Genomic DNA, 18,229 nt, shown 5'->3' with positions numbered 1-18,229 from the left:
TGGTTCTCTTATTAACTGTTTCACTGCTCACAACATCTGACCTCAGAGGGAACACTGGTTAGGGGGTGGTTGTGTTGTGAGCTGTTGTAGATGCTTTTATGCTAATCTGGTAGATTCACTGCTGTAGTTGTGTATAGGACTATGGTTGTTGGGGGCAGGGATAATAGGTATTATAGGGTTAAAGGTTAAAGGGACATTGAACACTAAATAAATCATTGTTTGAATGATGTATTCAAAGCAAAGATCAGCCTGAGAATAATTTGTACAAGTATTTTACTAATTATATTAGTTGTTTAAATATGAAAAAAATAAGTGTAAAGTTAATGTCCATAAAGCAGTGGGCTCCTCCATATTGTAACTTAAGTTACCTTTTCTGCTTAGGCCAATTAGGAATGGTTATAAATGGCTTACTAGAGTGTGCAGCCAATGACAGTGCGGAATATAGCTGTGTCTGCACCTCCATGTTTAACATGAATGGGAAAGCCCACAATATTCAGAATTACATTACAGGAAAGGAGAACAAAATAAATAATGAAAGAATATTGCAAAGTTGTTTTACTACATGTAATCAAACAATTTATATTAATATCTTAAGGTGTTTAATGTCCCTTTAATTGTAATGGGCTGCCGGAGATAGTTACAGTTTGGGAGCCATATATAGTTGTGGCTGGTGAACAAAAGATATAGGTGATTGAGTGCCTATGTGGTCATTATCTGTGTATAGATGCTCTTTACATAGTTGCCAACATTTCAAAAAAAATTCCAGGGACACTTTGCAGCAGAGCAAGCAAGCGGGTTACTGGAGTATTGACGACCTACTGTTCAACTGCTCCGCCCACTCAGTTCTGCAATCAAAACACACCCATTTGAAAGTAATAGTATAATTTAGACTTATCCATAGTTTATTATACAGATTACAGCACCAAGCTCTTACACCTACCCAGTCTCTGGAACACATTCTGGGCATATGGTTATTTTTACAACACAGCATCAAAATTAGAAAGACAAATAATATGTGAACCCATTCAATAATAATAACAATATTCCATTAGGAATGAATTATATTTAAATAATACACTATATCTATTTATCATCTATCTATCTGTATATATGTATATGTGTGTATGTGTGTGTATATATATATATATATATATATATATATATATATATATATATATATATATATATATATATGCAAACAACAAATGTTGTGCAAAAGAGATTTTCAGGGACATTTCCAGGGAGAAAAAAAATCCAGGGACATACGACAAAATCTAGGGACTGTCCCTGGAAATCAGGGACTGTTGGCAACTATGTCTTTATCTTTATATTGCACTGCCTACTCATCAGTGTATAAATACTCACATCATTTGCACTCAGCATGTTCATTATTAGTTTATAGATATTATTATTACTATTGCTTATTACTGAGTTACCTTCTGGGGGTGGTGTTCCAAAACATTGTTTTGCACCACGGCCCTCTGAGTAGGTCCGCCACTGCTCACCAGATAGTATACATCATCAGGGAGGGAGTCCTGGGGAGTCCCACGTGACATAAATGATGTACTCCCCAGGACTAGACCTAGGATTGCCACCCATACCAGTATGAGCGGAGCAACCCCGGGATCAGGACGAGGTATGTCCTGTGCCCTGGGTCATCCTCTTAATGTCCCGGACTACTCCCTCTCCATCTTCTTTTCATAACAAGAAACAAAAAAATATACGGCTCCAGCCTGGGGAAAGTCCAATTAAAGGGACAGTATATACCAAGTTTCATTTAGATGCATGTAATAGACACTACTATAAAGAATAATATGCACAGATACTGATCTAAAAGTACTTTACTTAGAAGCTTCCAGTTTAGCACCGTTGATGAGGTTGGAATTGGACACCCACTAAAAAGGGACTGATAGCACACCCTCTCCCTCTCCCCTGCATATGAAAAGACCCATTATGCAAACAGAAGCAATCTAAAGTCTGTATAAATCAGTATACATCTAAAACGTTGGGGCTTGGTTAGGAGTCAGGAAATCAGCACAATGTTAATTAAAAATAAGCAAAACTATACACTGTTACAAAAACATTCCCAGATGGGCTATATAAATGGATCATCTACAAAATATTTATTCAAAGAAAAAAATAGTGTACAATGTACCTTTAAGATTAAACGTTGGTTTTATTGCGGTACTCCTAAAACAAGATACAAATAACAGGGCACAGCAAAACACACACAACTAGCTATAAGATGATGAGACCTTGGGGCCGATTTATCAAATGTCTGGCGGACATGATCCGCTGTAGTGATCATGTCCGCCATACATTGATAAATGCCGACAGCATACACTGTCGGCATTTATCATTGCACAAGCAGTTCTGGTGAACTGCTTGTGCAATGCCGCCCCCTGCAGATTCGCAGCTAATTGGCCACAAACAGGGAGTGTCAATCAACCCAATCGTATAGGATCGGGCGGATTGATGTCCACAGCCTCAGAGGAGGGGGACGAGTTAAGGTTAAGACCACAAGAAAAGCTACGTTTTGATCTTACTTGTACTTCCCCCATGCTGGAGCCATATGTTTATTTCTTGCTATTGAAAGGATTACATAGAGAGGTGGGACCGGCTCGGCTTCTAGCATTGGAGATTGGCCACTTGTCAATGTGACCCACGTCATCAGCGGACACCACGAGAGTAATTTCTATATTGAAGGAATTTGGGGGAATGTTGTATGGACGAGCACGTTCCTGCATCACAGGGGGACCCGTTGATCTGCTTGTATATGGATTGACTACTCGTGTAAGGCCACAGCTTTTTTTTTTGTTAAGGGGGCATTAGACAATTGGTTACAACTACAGAAGCTTGGTTGATAATCGCCATGCAATTGTTTTTCCTCCTGTACCTGCATCTCTCTTTAAAGTTGTTTTCTTATTTTAACCCACTGAAGTCTGTAGAATCGATTGTGCACCACCATCTTGGTATACACGTACACAGTGTGCTTTCACAAAAACATGATGTTGTTAGCTTTTTGACAGCTGTACCTTGTACATTGGGGGCTAGATTACGAGTGGAGCACAATTTAGCGCTCCTACTCAAGCGTAAACAAGGCTAGACAAAGGCTTTTTGCATGCATCGGGTTCTGCTCGTATTACAAGTTGAAAGCAAAATGTTTGCATGCAAGCGTAAACCCAACAAACACACACAAAAAAAAATTGCAACCACGCTTCTCCCATATAAGTCAATAGACAGCGCAAACAAAAACACCTATACTCGCGCTAATCCGACAGGAGTTATGAAAATGTCACATTCTAATGTTCTTCACATACAGTACAATGTACTTTTGTACTTTTTAAATACATATTTATTTATATATATATATATATATATATATATATATATATATATATATATATATATATATGTATATATCAACACCTGTATATCTATTTCTATAAATATATAGGTATATACAGTATATCTATTTTACATGAACAGTATCAGATATATATATAGCAATATATATTTAATAGTAAAAAGTACAATTTTTCTACGTGAAGATTTAACGCGGTCAGGTTAGCGCACATGAAAATTTAGTAATCTTAAGGCGCGATATTGAAATTTTAAATATAACATATTAAAAAGAAAATAATACAAAAATATTTAAAATTATTAAACATGCTGTAAAATATTCTAAATAATTCATAGAATGTATCAATATTTTTACAGTAAGTTTCTATAGAAATAGACCTACAGGTATAGGTATATACAGATATATATTGAAAAATTATTTAAATAAAATTAACATTATCCTGTAAGTGAAGTACATTGGAATGTTAAATAGGTAAAGTAGATGTACAGAAAAAACACATAAATACATCTATCTATCTATCTATCTATCTATCTATCATCAATCTATCTATATGTTGCGGGTAGGGGTCAAGTCATACAAAAAAAGGTGTGGGAACTCACCAAGACTTCCACCCCTTCACAATTAATATTATATATATATATATATATATATATATATATATATATATATATATATATATATATATATTATATATATATATATACACAGTATATACACACACACACTGTATTTATATGTATACAATCTTTTTATTGAAAGCAAATTAAAGCCAATGAAGGGTTGAATAGTTGCCTAAGAATTCTCCTCTGTCACAGAGTCTCACCCACTTAAGGTGCAATAGTCCTATTTTTGCTGAGGGGAGATAAATATCCCCAGAGTAAGCCACACAGAAATGTAAGCACCATGTGTTACACACATTGTGGGGTGATCACACAGCAGGACCTCTGACAGGCTTTAATTTAGTATATTGTAGGTAGTGTTACTGTCCATTACTGGAGGATCTCACTATCCCTCTAACCAGACTGTTCTCCAGCTCCTCCCACCAGCAGCAGTGTTTACTGAGGTGTTTCTGTTCTCTGTCCAGAGGGAACTTGGTTCCTCCTGCAAAAATAGTGCAGGAACTCCGTTCCCATGCGTTCCCACTCGACTTGCCCCCTGGTTGCGGGCAATGTCAGATATTGGGTAATCCTAGGATTATCCAGGGAAAACGGACATTCCCCAAGTGGCTGTGGGTAAAGGCCGATGTAAGACCATAAATCCCCTCAGAGTGCGGAATCACCACATCAAACATTTATACGATGCACTGTAATTCCCCCATCTTCACTATTTTTTTTTGCCTCTGCCTGTTCACTTGGGGTGGATTTCAGAGGATCCACGGGGCCCCCCTTCATCCCCCCAGGTGGAGGCAAAAAAATTAGTTTAGATGGGGGAATTACATTTCATCGGGCTTTACCCACAGCCGCTTGGGTAATGTCCATTTTAGGATTACCCGGATATCTGACTTTACCTCTAACACATATATATATATCTAAAATGTACAGAAAAGACACAGCAAGAAACACGCTACTTAAGTATGAGTCCTGTCACCCTAGGCATGTGCTCAAAGGTATCTCTATGGAAGAGTATATACGCATTAAAAGAAATTGCACTAACGAAGAGGAATATCACAATCAAGCTAGGGAGGCCACAGAAAGATTTAGACAACGATGATATAGGGAGGATATCCTAACAAAAGCTAGAGAAAATGTTGACCTTATTTTTAGGGACCAACTATTAAAATACAAACCGAAGAAACAGAAAGAAAAAATGTCTAAAATAAAATTCATTACAACATATAGTGCAGAATTTAACAAAGTCTGCACCATAGTCAGAGAATCCCTACCAATTTTGTACTTGGATCCCATCATTAGAGAAACTTTGAAACCAGGGTGTGATTTCATTCCTAAGAGAGCTAAAACCTTGGCCAATTTTTTGTCTCCCTCAGACATAAAAGCCGATAAAAAGTACATGCTGGCTGACTAAAAAACATGCGGCTAGATTGCGAGTTTTGCCTTATGAGCGGTGCGGTGATATCTTGCAAGTTATTGTCACCGCTCAACTCCCTACAGCGCTAGTATTACAGGTTTTCAAAAACCCGGCGTTAGCAGGCAATATTGCAGCGTAAAGCAAAATTGAGCTCCATACCACACTCCAATACCAGCACTTCGGTGAGCTGGTTTACGTGCTCGTGCACAATTTCCCCATAGACATTAATGGGGAGAGCCGGCTGAAAAAAAGCCTAACGCCTGCAATAAAGCAGCGTAAAGCTCCGTAACGCAGCCCCATTGATTCCTATGGGGAAACTAAATTTATGTTTACACCTAACACCCTAACATAAACCCCAATTTAAAACACCCCTAATCTGCTGCCCCTGACATCGCCGACACCTACATTACACTTATTAACCCCTAATCTGCTGCCCCCAATGTTGCTGCCACCTACATTACACTTATTAACCCCTAATCTGCCGCCCCCAATGTTGCTGCTCCTAATCTGCCGCCCCTAACATCGCTGCCACCTACCTACATTTATTAACCCCTAATCTTCCGCCGCCACTATACTAATGTTATTAACCCCTAACCCTAACCCTTCCACACCCTAACTTTAATGTAATTAATCTAAATCTAAATAAAAATCGCATTCTATTGGCTGTTCCAATCAGACAATAGAATGCAAGCTCAATCCTATTGGCTGATTGGATCAGCCAATAGGATTTTTTAACCTTAAGTCCGATTGGCTGATAGAATTCTATCAGCCAATCGGAATTCAAGGGACGCCATCTTGGATGACGTCATTTAAAGGAGAATTCATTGTTCAAGAAGACGTCGATTGAAGAGGATGCTCCGCGTCGGATGTCTTGAAGATGGAGCCGATCCGCGCCGGATGGATGAAGATAGAAGATGCCGTCTGGATGAAGACTTCTGCCGGCTTGGATGAAGACTTCAGCCCGCTTGGATGAAGACTTCTGCCGGCTTCGTTGAGGATGGATGTCGGTCTTCAAAAACTGTAAGTGGATCTTCGGGGGTTAGTGTTAGTTTTTTTTTTAAGGGTTTATTGGGTGGGTTTTATTTTTAGATTAGGGTTTGGGCAGAAAAAGAGCTAAATGCCCTTTTAAGGGCAATGCCCATACAAATGCCTTTTTCAGGGCAATGGGAAGCTTAGGTTTTTTTAGTTAGGATTTTATTTGGGGGGTTGGTTGTGTGGGTGGTGGGTTTTACTGTTGGGGGGGTATTTGTATTTTTTTTTACAGGTAAAAGAGCTGATTTCTTTGGGGCAATGCCCCGCAAAAGGCCCTTTTAAGGGCTATTGGTAGTTTAGTTTATGCTAGGGCTTTTTTTATTTTGGGGGGGCTTTTTTTTTATTTTGATAGGGCTATTATATTAGGTGTAATTAGTTTAAATATCTGATAATTTATTTTTTATTTTGTGTAATTTAGTGTTGTTTTTTTGTAATTTAGTTAATTGTATTTAATTAATCTAATTTATTTAATTGTAGTGTAAGGTTAGGTGTTAGTGTAAGACAGGTTAGGTTTTATTTTACAGGTAAATTTGTATTTATTTTAGCTAGGTAGTTAGTAAATAGTTAATAACTATTTACTAACTATTCTACCTAATTAAAATAAATACAAACTTGCCTGTGAAATAAAAATAAAACCTAAGATAGCTACAATATAACTATTAGTTTTAGTTTTACAGGTAAATATTTAGTTTTAAATAGGAATTATTTAGCTAATGATAGGAATTTTTAATTAGATTTATTTTAATTATATTAAAGTAGTGGTGGCGATGTCGGGAGCGGCAGATTAGGGGTTAATAATTTTATTTTATTATTTGCGATGCAGGAGGGCCTCGGTTTAGGGGTTAATATGTAGTTTATGGGTGTTAGTGTACTTTTTAGCACTTTAGTTATGAGTTTTATGCTACAGTTTTGTAGCGCAAAACCCATAACTACTGACTTTCAGTTTACGGTATGGATCTTGTAGTTATGGGCTGTACCGCTCACTTTTTGGCCTCCCAGGCAAACTAGTAATACCGGCACAAAGGAAGTCCCATTGAAAAAGGAGTTTTTGAAAACTGCGGTAGTTACGCTGCGTTATGACCAAAAAAGTATGCGGTGCAGAAATACCTACAAGACTCGTAATACCAGCGGTAGTGAAAAAGCAGCGTTATGAGGCTTTTTCAGCCATAACGCAAAACTCGTTATCTAGCTGATGGTTTCTTCAGGGGCAGGCGTCCCATCTGCAAAACCTGTAACTTTGTCTTTGAGGGAGACAAATTTACTTCCTGTACTACTAATAAAGAGAATGATATTACATTTTTTATAAATTATGTAACAACTCATGTGATTTATCTACTTACTTGCGAACAGTGTAAAATTCAATATACAGGGAAAACAAAAAATCCCTTAAAGACAGATTCTTACAACATTTGAGATCAATTGAAGATGAAGATACTGATACTCCTGTATCAAGACATTTTAAACAGAAGCACAATTCAGATGTTTCATTTCTCACAATACAAGGCATTGATCATATCACCAAATGGAAAAGGGGAGGCAATAGGGAAATGCTTTTAAATAAAAGGGAAATTTAGGCGCCATTTAAATGTATTTGTCTAATTTCGCTTTTTATTTTCCTAAATATATATAACAACTTATGTTGTCTCCCATTCTTATGTCAATAAATTGTCCCTTTATACGTACATTTTTGTCACGTTAACTGCCCTACTTGTCTAATATACAAAATAAAAGTCGCAATAACATATGTCTCTAAAATAAATATTAGTATAACATGTTCTTGAGTATTCAGCACATTTCTATTTTAGTAATATTTACTACATATTTGAATTTATATAACTCTCTTAACATTTAGCGATTTTTACTCATAAAATCTTATGTTTAGCCCAGCGGACGCACTATAGGTGTCTCAATTGCCTAAACTGTTTTGTTGTATACACGTACATAATGCCACATCTTGGGATTAGTCCCTCATTAGACTTATCTCTCCATAGGGTTTCATATTAGATGGCCGAGTGCTCACATGAAGTGTCTTTCTGTGCATTACAAAACCTGAAAATATAATGTGGAACACTTTCTCGCTAAAGTAATTTTTATGCACTAGTGGCTACTGTATGTATTAGTATAAAGATTTTACCTATCTATTATGTTGTATATATAGGGGTGTCTAACTAGATACATGTATCCAATCAGGTAACAGATAGTTGAATTTTCTTTTTGGAACAGCCTTAAAAGGTGACTGAGCTGATCCTCAGGTAAGCAGTGAACAAGTGCGCATGCACACGAAACGCGTCTGAGCGTGGATCAGTTAATCTACCTGATTGCAACAATCACTGCTGGCTTTTCACATTGGATGTTATCTACGTCTTTTTAATGCTTGGAATAAAGTTTGGATTTTATGTTTTACAAGTCCTTGCCTTTGAATTTTCTGTACTTCACATACGCTTTGGATCTTTAGTGCCTTTTACTGAGCGCTACATATATCTGGATGTTTGCATATATATATATATATATATATATATATATATACACACACACACACACACACACATATATATATATATATATATATATATATATATATATATATATGTGTATATACACATATATACATATTTAGACATGGGTATGTATGTATCTAAGGTAAAGCTCTTTACCTTCCTTTTTTTGTAACATCTGAGACCTAACATCTTTGAGCCATTATAACTTTTTAAAGATGTATATGTTTGTATATATATATATATATATATATATATATATATATATATATATATATATATATATATATAAATATATATATATATTGATATTTGTATACATATGTATTATGCATTTATATGTGTATATATGTATTTAATGACATATATACACATATAAATGTATAAATACATATGTACACATATATAAACATATATAAGCAATTTGGAGCCCTTTGCAGTTAAAGGGATAGTAAACCCCAAAATGTTCTTTTATGATTCAGATAGAACATACAATTTTCCAATTTACTTCTATTATCATATTTGATTCATTCTCTTGTTATTCATTGCTGAAGGAACAACATTGCACTACGGGCAGCTAGCTGAACAGATCTAGTTAGCCAATCACAAGAGACAAATTTGTGCAGGCACCAATTAGCAGCAGCTCCAACTTGTGTATCATATGTGCGTATTCCTTATTAAACACTGAATACTAAGAGAACAAAACACATTTGAAAATGGAAGTGAATTTAAAAGTGTCTTAAAATGACCTGCTCTATCTGAATCATGCAAGTTTAATTTTGACTTTCCTATTTATATTCCCAATTTATCAAGGTCTGTCGGACCTGATCCGACAGTGCGGATCAGGTCCGACAGACCTCGCTCAATACGGAGAGCAATACACTCGTCGTATTCAGCATTGCACAAGCAGCTCACAAGAACTGCTGGTGCAACGCCGCCCCCTGCAGACTCGCGGCCAATAGGCCGCCAGCAGGGGGGTGTCAATCAACCCGATCGTATTCGATCGGGTTGATTTTCGGCGATGTCTGTCCACCTGCTCAGAGCAGGCAGACAGGTTATGGAGCAGCGGTCTTTGTGATTTGCAGTCTTTGTGTTTCTGCAGGCTTGCCAGAAACACGGGGCATCAAGCTCCATTCGGAGCTTGATAAATATGCCCCATAGTCAAAAATATCTGTCTTAATAAAGGGTGGGGTCGTGGACTCTCCATATCCGGAAAGAAAGAAATTTATCAGGTAAGCATACATTTTGTTTTCTTTCCTAAGATATGGAGAGTCCACAATAATCTTCAAATTCAAATCAGCCATAAGGATGAATGGAAAAAGCTTTCATGGAAAGTAGATGGAAAAGCCAATGGAAGAAGATGAAGATGAATGAAGATGGAGTGCTGCCGGGATGAAGCGCTGCTCATCATCATCATCAGAGAGTATCAATTTTGGGGTTAGACTTAGGTTTTTTTATTTTTTGAGGAGGGTATTATATATTTGGACAGGTGGGGGTTGTAAAGTTAGGGTCTTATTGTGTTTTTTAAGCAAAATAACAGTTTGCTTTAGGGCAATGCCCTTTATTTTTAGAATAGGGCTTTTTTTATTTTGGGGTGTTTTTTTAAGGGGTGTTAGAATATGAATATTTGTTATTATTGTAAGGGTAGAGTTTAAATTTTGTGTAAATGTTAGTTTTTTTTGTAATGTAGGCTTTTTATTTTTTGTAATGTAATTTTTTTAAGTCATATTTGCTTTTATTTAGGGTGAGCTTAAATTTTAATTAAATTTTACAGGTAAGTTTTTATTTATTTTAAGGTAGTCAGAATATTTTTTAGTTAATTTATGGGTATTTTGGGTTATGGGTTACATTAGGGGTGTAAGGTTAGGGGGTTTAGATATTAATTATTTTACTTTATTGGGGATGGTGGTTTAGGGGTTAATAGTTTAGTTAGTTTGCATTGTGGGGGTGGCAGTTTAGGAGTTAATAGTTTATTTAGTTAGTTGTGTTGTGGGGGATGGCGGTTTAGGGGTTAATATTTTTATTTAGGGTGGGCGATGTGGGGGGGTGGCGGATTAGGGGTTATTAGGCTTGGGACTTATGGTAGCGTATTAAGTATGGGGGAACACATGCACACGCATGCGAAAAACTCTGCTAGCGATTTTTGTGCTTCTCGGGCTTCTGCTAGCGCAAAGTAATGATTTTTTTTCAACTTGTAATACGATCGGACCCTTAGAGGCACTAAAAGCATTTTGCTAGCGATGTTTTTGCTAGGGAAAAATTTAGATTTACTGCAGCACTTGTAATCTCGCCTTTAGTGTTTAATGTCCTTTCAACATTTACAGCATATAACTCATGATCATGATCTGGGAATGGTTCCTGTTTCCTCAGGTGAGTTTTTGTGCACAAAAGTAACAGAATCCATGATGAATATTGTTCCATTTTTGCATTAAAATCCTTTGGTAGTGTATATCTTTTGCTTTGCAAAGCCTTGAAACCTCTAGATGTTCATAAACTCCTTTACCCTGTATTTGGTTGTCTAAAGTATTTTTTCTTAATAATTATTAATGTTAATGAACCTTTAATTCAACAATTCCATTTGCTCGATCAACAGTTGGATTTCCATAACAATATTTGACCTTCCCAGTGTCAGGGATGTTAGCATGTGCACTGTTAGTGGGCTGAGAACATATAACTTGTTTGATAGCCTGTCTACATGTAGGATGATCTATAGCTTCGGGTTTGAGTGGATTGGTGTAAAGTTAAACAATGGAGTGGAGTTTATGTCTTCATTAAGGTGTCATCTGCACCTGCATTTTTTTGTTTCTGGTAGTCTACAAGTGATGATACTTCAGAATCTCCATAGAGTGCATATGGGGAATGCTGTGAACCATAAATATTCACTATTTCTGCTTTGTTGCCAATGAAGAATAGCTCTATCTGCAAGAGAGGAAACAGGGAAGGTAAGTAATTATATAAATATATAATGATCTGTGTTTGCAACTGTAATATATTTACAAACATGTGAAAGGGCTGCAAGGCACTGCACTGTTATGTTGTACTAGCCAATAAGTCTGCCCAGAGGGCAGTCAATGTTTAAAAAATACAAACCCCCTAAGCTTAAGTTACAAAAAATAAAATGACAGAAAAAAATAAACAAAGCTATCCAAAATAAAAAATGTAAACCTAAATTAATACCCCTATAAAAATAAAAAATACCCCCCAAAATAAAAACACCCCCAATAAGATTTCCATAGCTTTCATCCTATTGGCTGATGTGAAAATGTCAGCCAATAGAAATGCAAGATACCCCAATAAATATGGAGTACCTTGCATTGAATCTTCAGTGTGTGGCGGACATGAAGAGGAGTCTACACGCCGCAGAGGATAGCCACATCTGGGAAGACCGCTCTGCACCGCTGCTCCGCGCCTGAAGATAGAAGATGAGGGCCTACCTGGAAGAAGACCTTCTCCACTGGGAACCGTGAGTACCTATCTGGGGCTTAGTGTTAGGCTTTTATTTTATTTTTTGGGGGTTTGTTTTTTTTAGATTAGGGCTTTTTGGGCAATTGAAAAAGAATTGAATGCCCTTTTAAGTGCAGTGAAAAAGAGCTGAATTCCCATACAAATGCCTCTTTAGGGGCAATGGGTAGTTTAGGTTTTTTAGTGTTAGGTTTTTTTTATTTTGGGAGGTTTGGTGAGTGGGGTTTTACTGTTAGAGAGGGACTTATATATTTTTTTTTAATGCAAAAAAAACTGTTTAACTTAGGACAATGCCCTACAAAAAGCCCTTTTAAGGGCTATTGGTATTTTATTCTTAGCTTGGGGGTGTTTTTATTTTGGGGGGCTTTTTATTTTCATAAGGATTAGGTTTATATTTTTTATTTTGGATAATGTGGTTTATTATTTTCTGTAATGTTAGCCTTTTTTATTTTGTGCAATTTTAGATTAATTTAATGTAATCTTATTTTTTTTATTTTTTTGAAAGTACTGTTAGGATTTTTTATTTTCATTGTAATTTTTTATTTTATTATTTTATGTAATTACTGGGTTAATTTAGGGGGTGTTAGGTTAGGGAGCTTAGTCATTAAATTAGTTATTTGCGTTGTGGGGGTTGGCGGTTTAGGAGTTAATAGGTCAATTAGGTTTAATGTGTTGTGGGGGCTTGGCAGATTAGGGGTTAATATGTTAATTAAGTTTATTGCGTTGGTGGTGGATGGTGGTTTAGGGGTTAATAAATTAATTATTTAATTTGCGATGTGGGGGAATGGCGGATTAGGGGTTAATAGATGTATTAGGTAGTTTGCAATGTTGGAGTTGGCGGATTTAGGGGTTAATTATGTCGTTTTTTTGTTTTTTCTTAATACTTTGTGCGGGCGTTTATTTTTATTTTTTTTAATACTTGGTACGGGCAGCTATTTTATTTTCTTAATACTTATTGCGGGCGGTATTTTTTTTTAATACTTATTGCGTGCAGTCAGGTTTTCATTTTGTTAATACTTATTGCGGGCGGTTAGTTTTTTTTTTTTAATACTTATTGCGGCGGTTAGTTTTGTTTTTTTTTGTAATGCTCCGTTTGCCTTCGCTGCATCCTGGTGGATTCCGAAAATGGCAGGGTGGTGAAAGAATCCTTTCACCACCCTGACATTTTTTTTAATCCACCGGGATGCAGCTTTGCTGCATCCAGGTTAATTCTTTTGGCTGCCTTGCGCAACCAACATTCCTTTGAGGATGCGTGCGCAACTGGCGACGGACGCGTTACAATTGCGATTATAGTAAGTAACAGGTGTTGAAGTTTGTACTCCTAAAAGTCACCTCACATAACATCTCTGGACCTTAACAATGATAATGTACTGTATGGCTATGTATGAAAAATATAGATATTGAAAAATGGAAGTTTGAAAGATTAAATTTGTGTGTATTTATCATGACACATAGCAACAATGGACCTTTTATTTCCTAGGTAGGTACTCACAAGTTCTTGATGACTTTAAAGAGCTGTCTCTCTCTAATGACTTTGAATCTGCAAAACATGAAAAGAGAAAGGACTTGTATTGTAAATATGAAAGGTTAAGATGTACATTTCTCAGAGGGCTGATTCTCATAAACTCGCCAGCACTGTCACACAAACATTGCGGGCGCTAGCAGTAACTGTCAATCATCCTGATCGGTGGCGGACAGGTTAAGAAGCAGTGGTCTTAAGACCGCTGTTACTTGACTATCATTTCTAGCGGGCCTCCAAAGCAGTTGCTTGGTAACCGGAGCCCATCATCTTATTCTACTGAGCATTATACCGTTAAGTAAGTGTCTCTCCTTCACATAGATAATATTAGGGCACTCACTTAAATGAGCTACACAGTTCCCAAGGTAAAATTTGCCTTTAAAATAATCTCCTAATACTTACGAGGCATCTAATAGAATGTTGCTAAACCACAGAGCTTTAGAGAATCAGGCACATAAGGGTAAATTATCTAACATTTACTAGATCAGAAGTGAAAAACTACACTGACACTAGCAGGAGCTGCACTCAGGGAAATATCTAAAAAAAAATGGATGCCCCTGCCAGTTGCAAGATGTTTCCCATACAAAGTAATAGAGCTCGCTGGAAAGGGAAAGTTTGCTGGGGAGAGGGAAGTTAGCAGGTAGCAGAGGAGTGGACACACTTTAAAAATTAAAACCTGCAGCTAATACAAACTAAATTACTCTGCATTCAGCTTATAGTATTTTTAAATGGTCTCTGTTTTAATATACATGTGTTTTTATTTTAGAGTAATGTGCTTGACGTAATTTGACACAATCTCCATTGCTCAATTTGTGAGAAAATACACCAGACCTTGCAGAGAAATTTCAGCTTCTACCAAGGAAAGCCCCTGTTCAGCAGAAGTGAGGAAACTAATTTCACAATAAAGAGAACAATACGCTTTGAATTTTGTATTATAATTTTTTTTCTTCACTATTTCAATATTAATTTTTGCTTTCACACAGAGAGGCCGAATTATCAAAGGTCTTGCGGACTTCTTACGGTACTCGATCGGGTTGAATTCCGGTGATTCTCTGAGCAGGCGGACAGGGTTATGGAGCAGTGGTCTTTGTGACTGCATATGCTGTCAGCATTTATCATTGCACAAGCATTTCTCGGGAAATGCTTGTGCAATGCTGCCCCCTGCACATTCACGGCCAATCAGCCGCTAACTGGGCATGTCAATTATCCCGATTGGATAAGATCGGGATGATTGCTATCCGCCACCTCAGAGGTGGTGGACGAGTTAAGGAGCAGCGGTCTAAAGACTGCTGCTTCTTAACTTCAGTTTCAGGGGAATCTGAAACTACGGGGGTAGATTGCAGAATCTGCTGCTTGATAAATCTACCGCTAAGGATTCTCTATTTGATCTTTGTAGCTCTTGGCGACTTCAGTTTTGAGCTATCCCTGTCTGATGTTTTGGAATCAAGAGAAAGCATTTGTAAGTAACTATTTAAGATAGAGATGAACATACCAGGTTCCATTTATCAAGCGGCACACTGATCTTTGGAGCGCCTTCGGTGTAGGCTCGCTTGAGTGAGAATACAGCTGATGGATAAAAAGCAGCTGCTTCCTAGCCTATACACAAACTCTGAGCTGGCAGTTTGTAATCACCCCGGACTAATACAACCGGGTGATTGACAACCTCTGCTCATTCGTAATTGCAGGTGGTAGCGTTGCAAAAGCAGCTGATCAATGTTAAATGAAGGCAGTGTATTGCTGTCCACTCACTGAGATGCCAGCAGCTCTCTTTTTTTAACCCCTTACTGTTGTCAGTTTGTCAAGCTCCACATTGTGATACTAGGCATCAACATCTTGGATCCTTAGGTATTCTTGCACTCTGTGACAGAAGCTGTTAACATTCACAGATCAGGGACATTCTCAACATTTTGACTTTTGCAGTAAATGCATATCATTCATGTGCTCTTTTTAATATACGTTATGCAACTATTAACCCCTTAACGACCAAGGACGTACCAGGAGGTGCATCTGCAAAAACGGTCAGTTAGTGACAATGGATGTACCTGGTACGTCCTTGGTTTAATTGAGCTCTGGAAGCGATTGCGATCGCTTCCAGCAGCTCTCAGGGTATTGCAGTGATGCCTCGATATTGAGGCATCCTGCAATACCCTTTTTCAAGCATCCGATGCAGAGAGAGCCACTGTGTGACCCTCTCTGCACCGGTAGCGATGGTGCCGATCATTGGTGGGTGGGAGCCTTAGCACGGAGGCGGGTGTGCGGCCCATCGCTACCCGGCATTCCATTCCTGTATGTGCAATGTGCACGCTGGGTGCCAGTACCCAAGATGGCGGCAAATAGGTAGCGGGAGGCGGGGTTAGAGAGCTGTTTGGGGGGGATCAGGGAGGTTGGGGGCTAAGGGGGGTTCATCACAGCTGAATAGATATTTAAAAGAAAAAAAAAAGCCTTTTATTTTAGTACTGGCAGACTTTCTGCCAGTACTTAAGATGGCGGGGACAATTGTGGGGTGGGGGAGGGAAGAGAGCTGTGTGGGAGGGATCAGGGGGTGGGATGTGTCAGGTGGGAGGCTGATCTCTACACTAAAGCTAAAATTAACCCTACAAGCTACCTAATTAACCCCTTCGCTGCTGGGCATAATACACTGTGGTGCGCAGCAGCGTTTAGCGGCCTTCTAATTACCAAAAAGCAACACCAAAGCCATATATGTCTGCTATTTCTGAAAAAAGGGGATCCCAGAGAAGCATTTCCAACCATTTGTGCCATAATTGCACAAGCTGTTTGTAAATAATTTCAGTGAGAAACCTAAAGTTTGTGAAAAAGTTTGTGATAAAGTGAACAATTTATTTTATTTGATCGCATTTGGCGGTGAAATGATGGCATGAAATATACCAAAATGGGCCTAGATCAATACTTTGGGTTGTCTACTACACTAAAGCTAAAATTAACCCTACAAGCTACCTAATTAACCCCTTCACTGCTGGGCATAATACACGTGTGGTGCGCAGCAGCGTTTAGCGGCCTTCTAATTACCAAAAAGCAACACCAAAGCCATATATGTCTGCTATTTCTGAACAAAGGGGATCCCAGAGAAGCATTTACAGCCATTTGTGCCATAATTGCACAAGCTGTTTGTAAATAATTTCAGTGAGAAACCTAAAGTTTGTGAAAATGTTTGTGATAAAGTGAACAATTTATTTTATTTGATCGCATTTGGCGGTGAAATGATGGCATGAAATATACCAAAATGGGCCTATCTCAATACTTGGGGCTGTCTACTACACTACACTAAAGCTAAAATGAACCCTACACGCTCCCTAATTAACCCCTTCACTGCTGGGCATAATACACTTGTGGTGCGTTTAGCGGACTTCTAAATACCAAAAAGCAACACCAAAGCCATATATGTCTGCTATTTCTGAACAAAGGGGATCCCAGAGAAGCATTTACAACTATTTGTGCCATAATTGCACAAGCTGTTTGTAAATAATTTCAGTGAGAAACCTAAAGTTTGTGAAAAAGTGAACAATTTCTTTTTTATTTGATCGCATTTTGCGGTGAAATGGTGGCATGAAATATACCAAAATGGACCTAGATCAATACTTTCGGTTGTCTACTAAAAAAACATATATACATGTGAAGGGTTATTCAGGGATTCCTGACAGATATCAGTGTTACAATGTAACTATCGCTAATTTTGAAAAAAGAAAATGGTTTGGAAATAGCAAAGTGCTACTTGTATTTATTGCCCTGTAACTTACAAAAAATGCAAAGAACATGTAAACACTGGGTATTTCTAAACTCAAGACAAAATGTAGAAACTATTTAGAATGGGTGTTTTTTGGGGGTGTAGATGTGTAACAGATTTTGGGGGTCAAAGTTAGAAAAAGTTGTTTTTTTTTTCATTTTTTCATTATATTTTATATTTTTTATAGTAAATTATAAGATATGATGAAAATAATGGTATCTTTAGAAAGTCCATTTAATGGCGAGACAAATGGTATATAATATGTGTGGGTACAATAAATGAGTGAGAGGAAATTACAGCTAAACACAAACACTGCAGAAATGTAAAAATACCCTTGGTCCCAAACAGTCGGAAAATGGCTGTGGTCCTTAAGGGGTTAAAAACGGCAACAATGTAAAATTTCGCTTTATTTTTTTTGCGCCCAAAACACCCAATAAAATTGCAACATCACTGGTCTGCTAATGTTCACTTCTTCTGTCTCAGGGTGCAAGAATACCTACGCTCCAAGATGGCAGCACCCAATCCAGAGCTTTACCAACTGGCAACTGGGGTTAAAAGAAGAGATGGGCCCTAAAAAGAGCTGCAGATAC

Source organism: Bombina bombina, chromosome 1 (genome assembly GCF_027579735.1).
Source record: "Bombina bombina isolate aBomBom1 chromosome 1, aBomBom1.pri, whole genome shotgun sequence".
Taxonomy (NCBI): domain Eukaryota; kingdom Metazoa; phylum Chordata; class Amphibia; order Anura; family Bombinatoridae; genus Bombina; species Bombina bombina.
The sequence above is the reverse complement of the archived record's forward strand: the minus strand, read 5'-3'. Positions refer to the sequence as shown.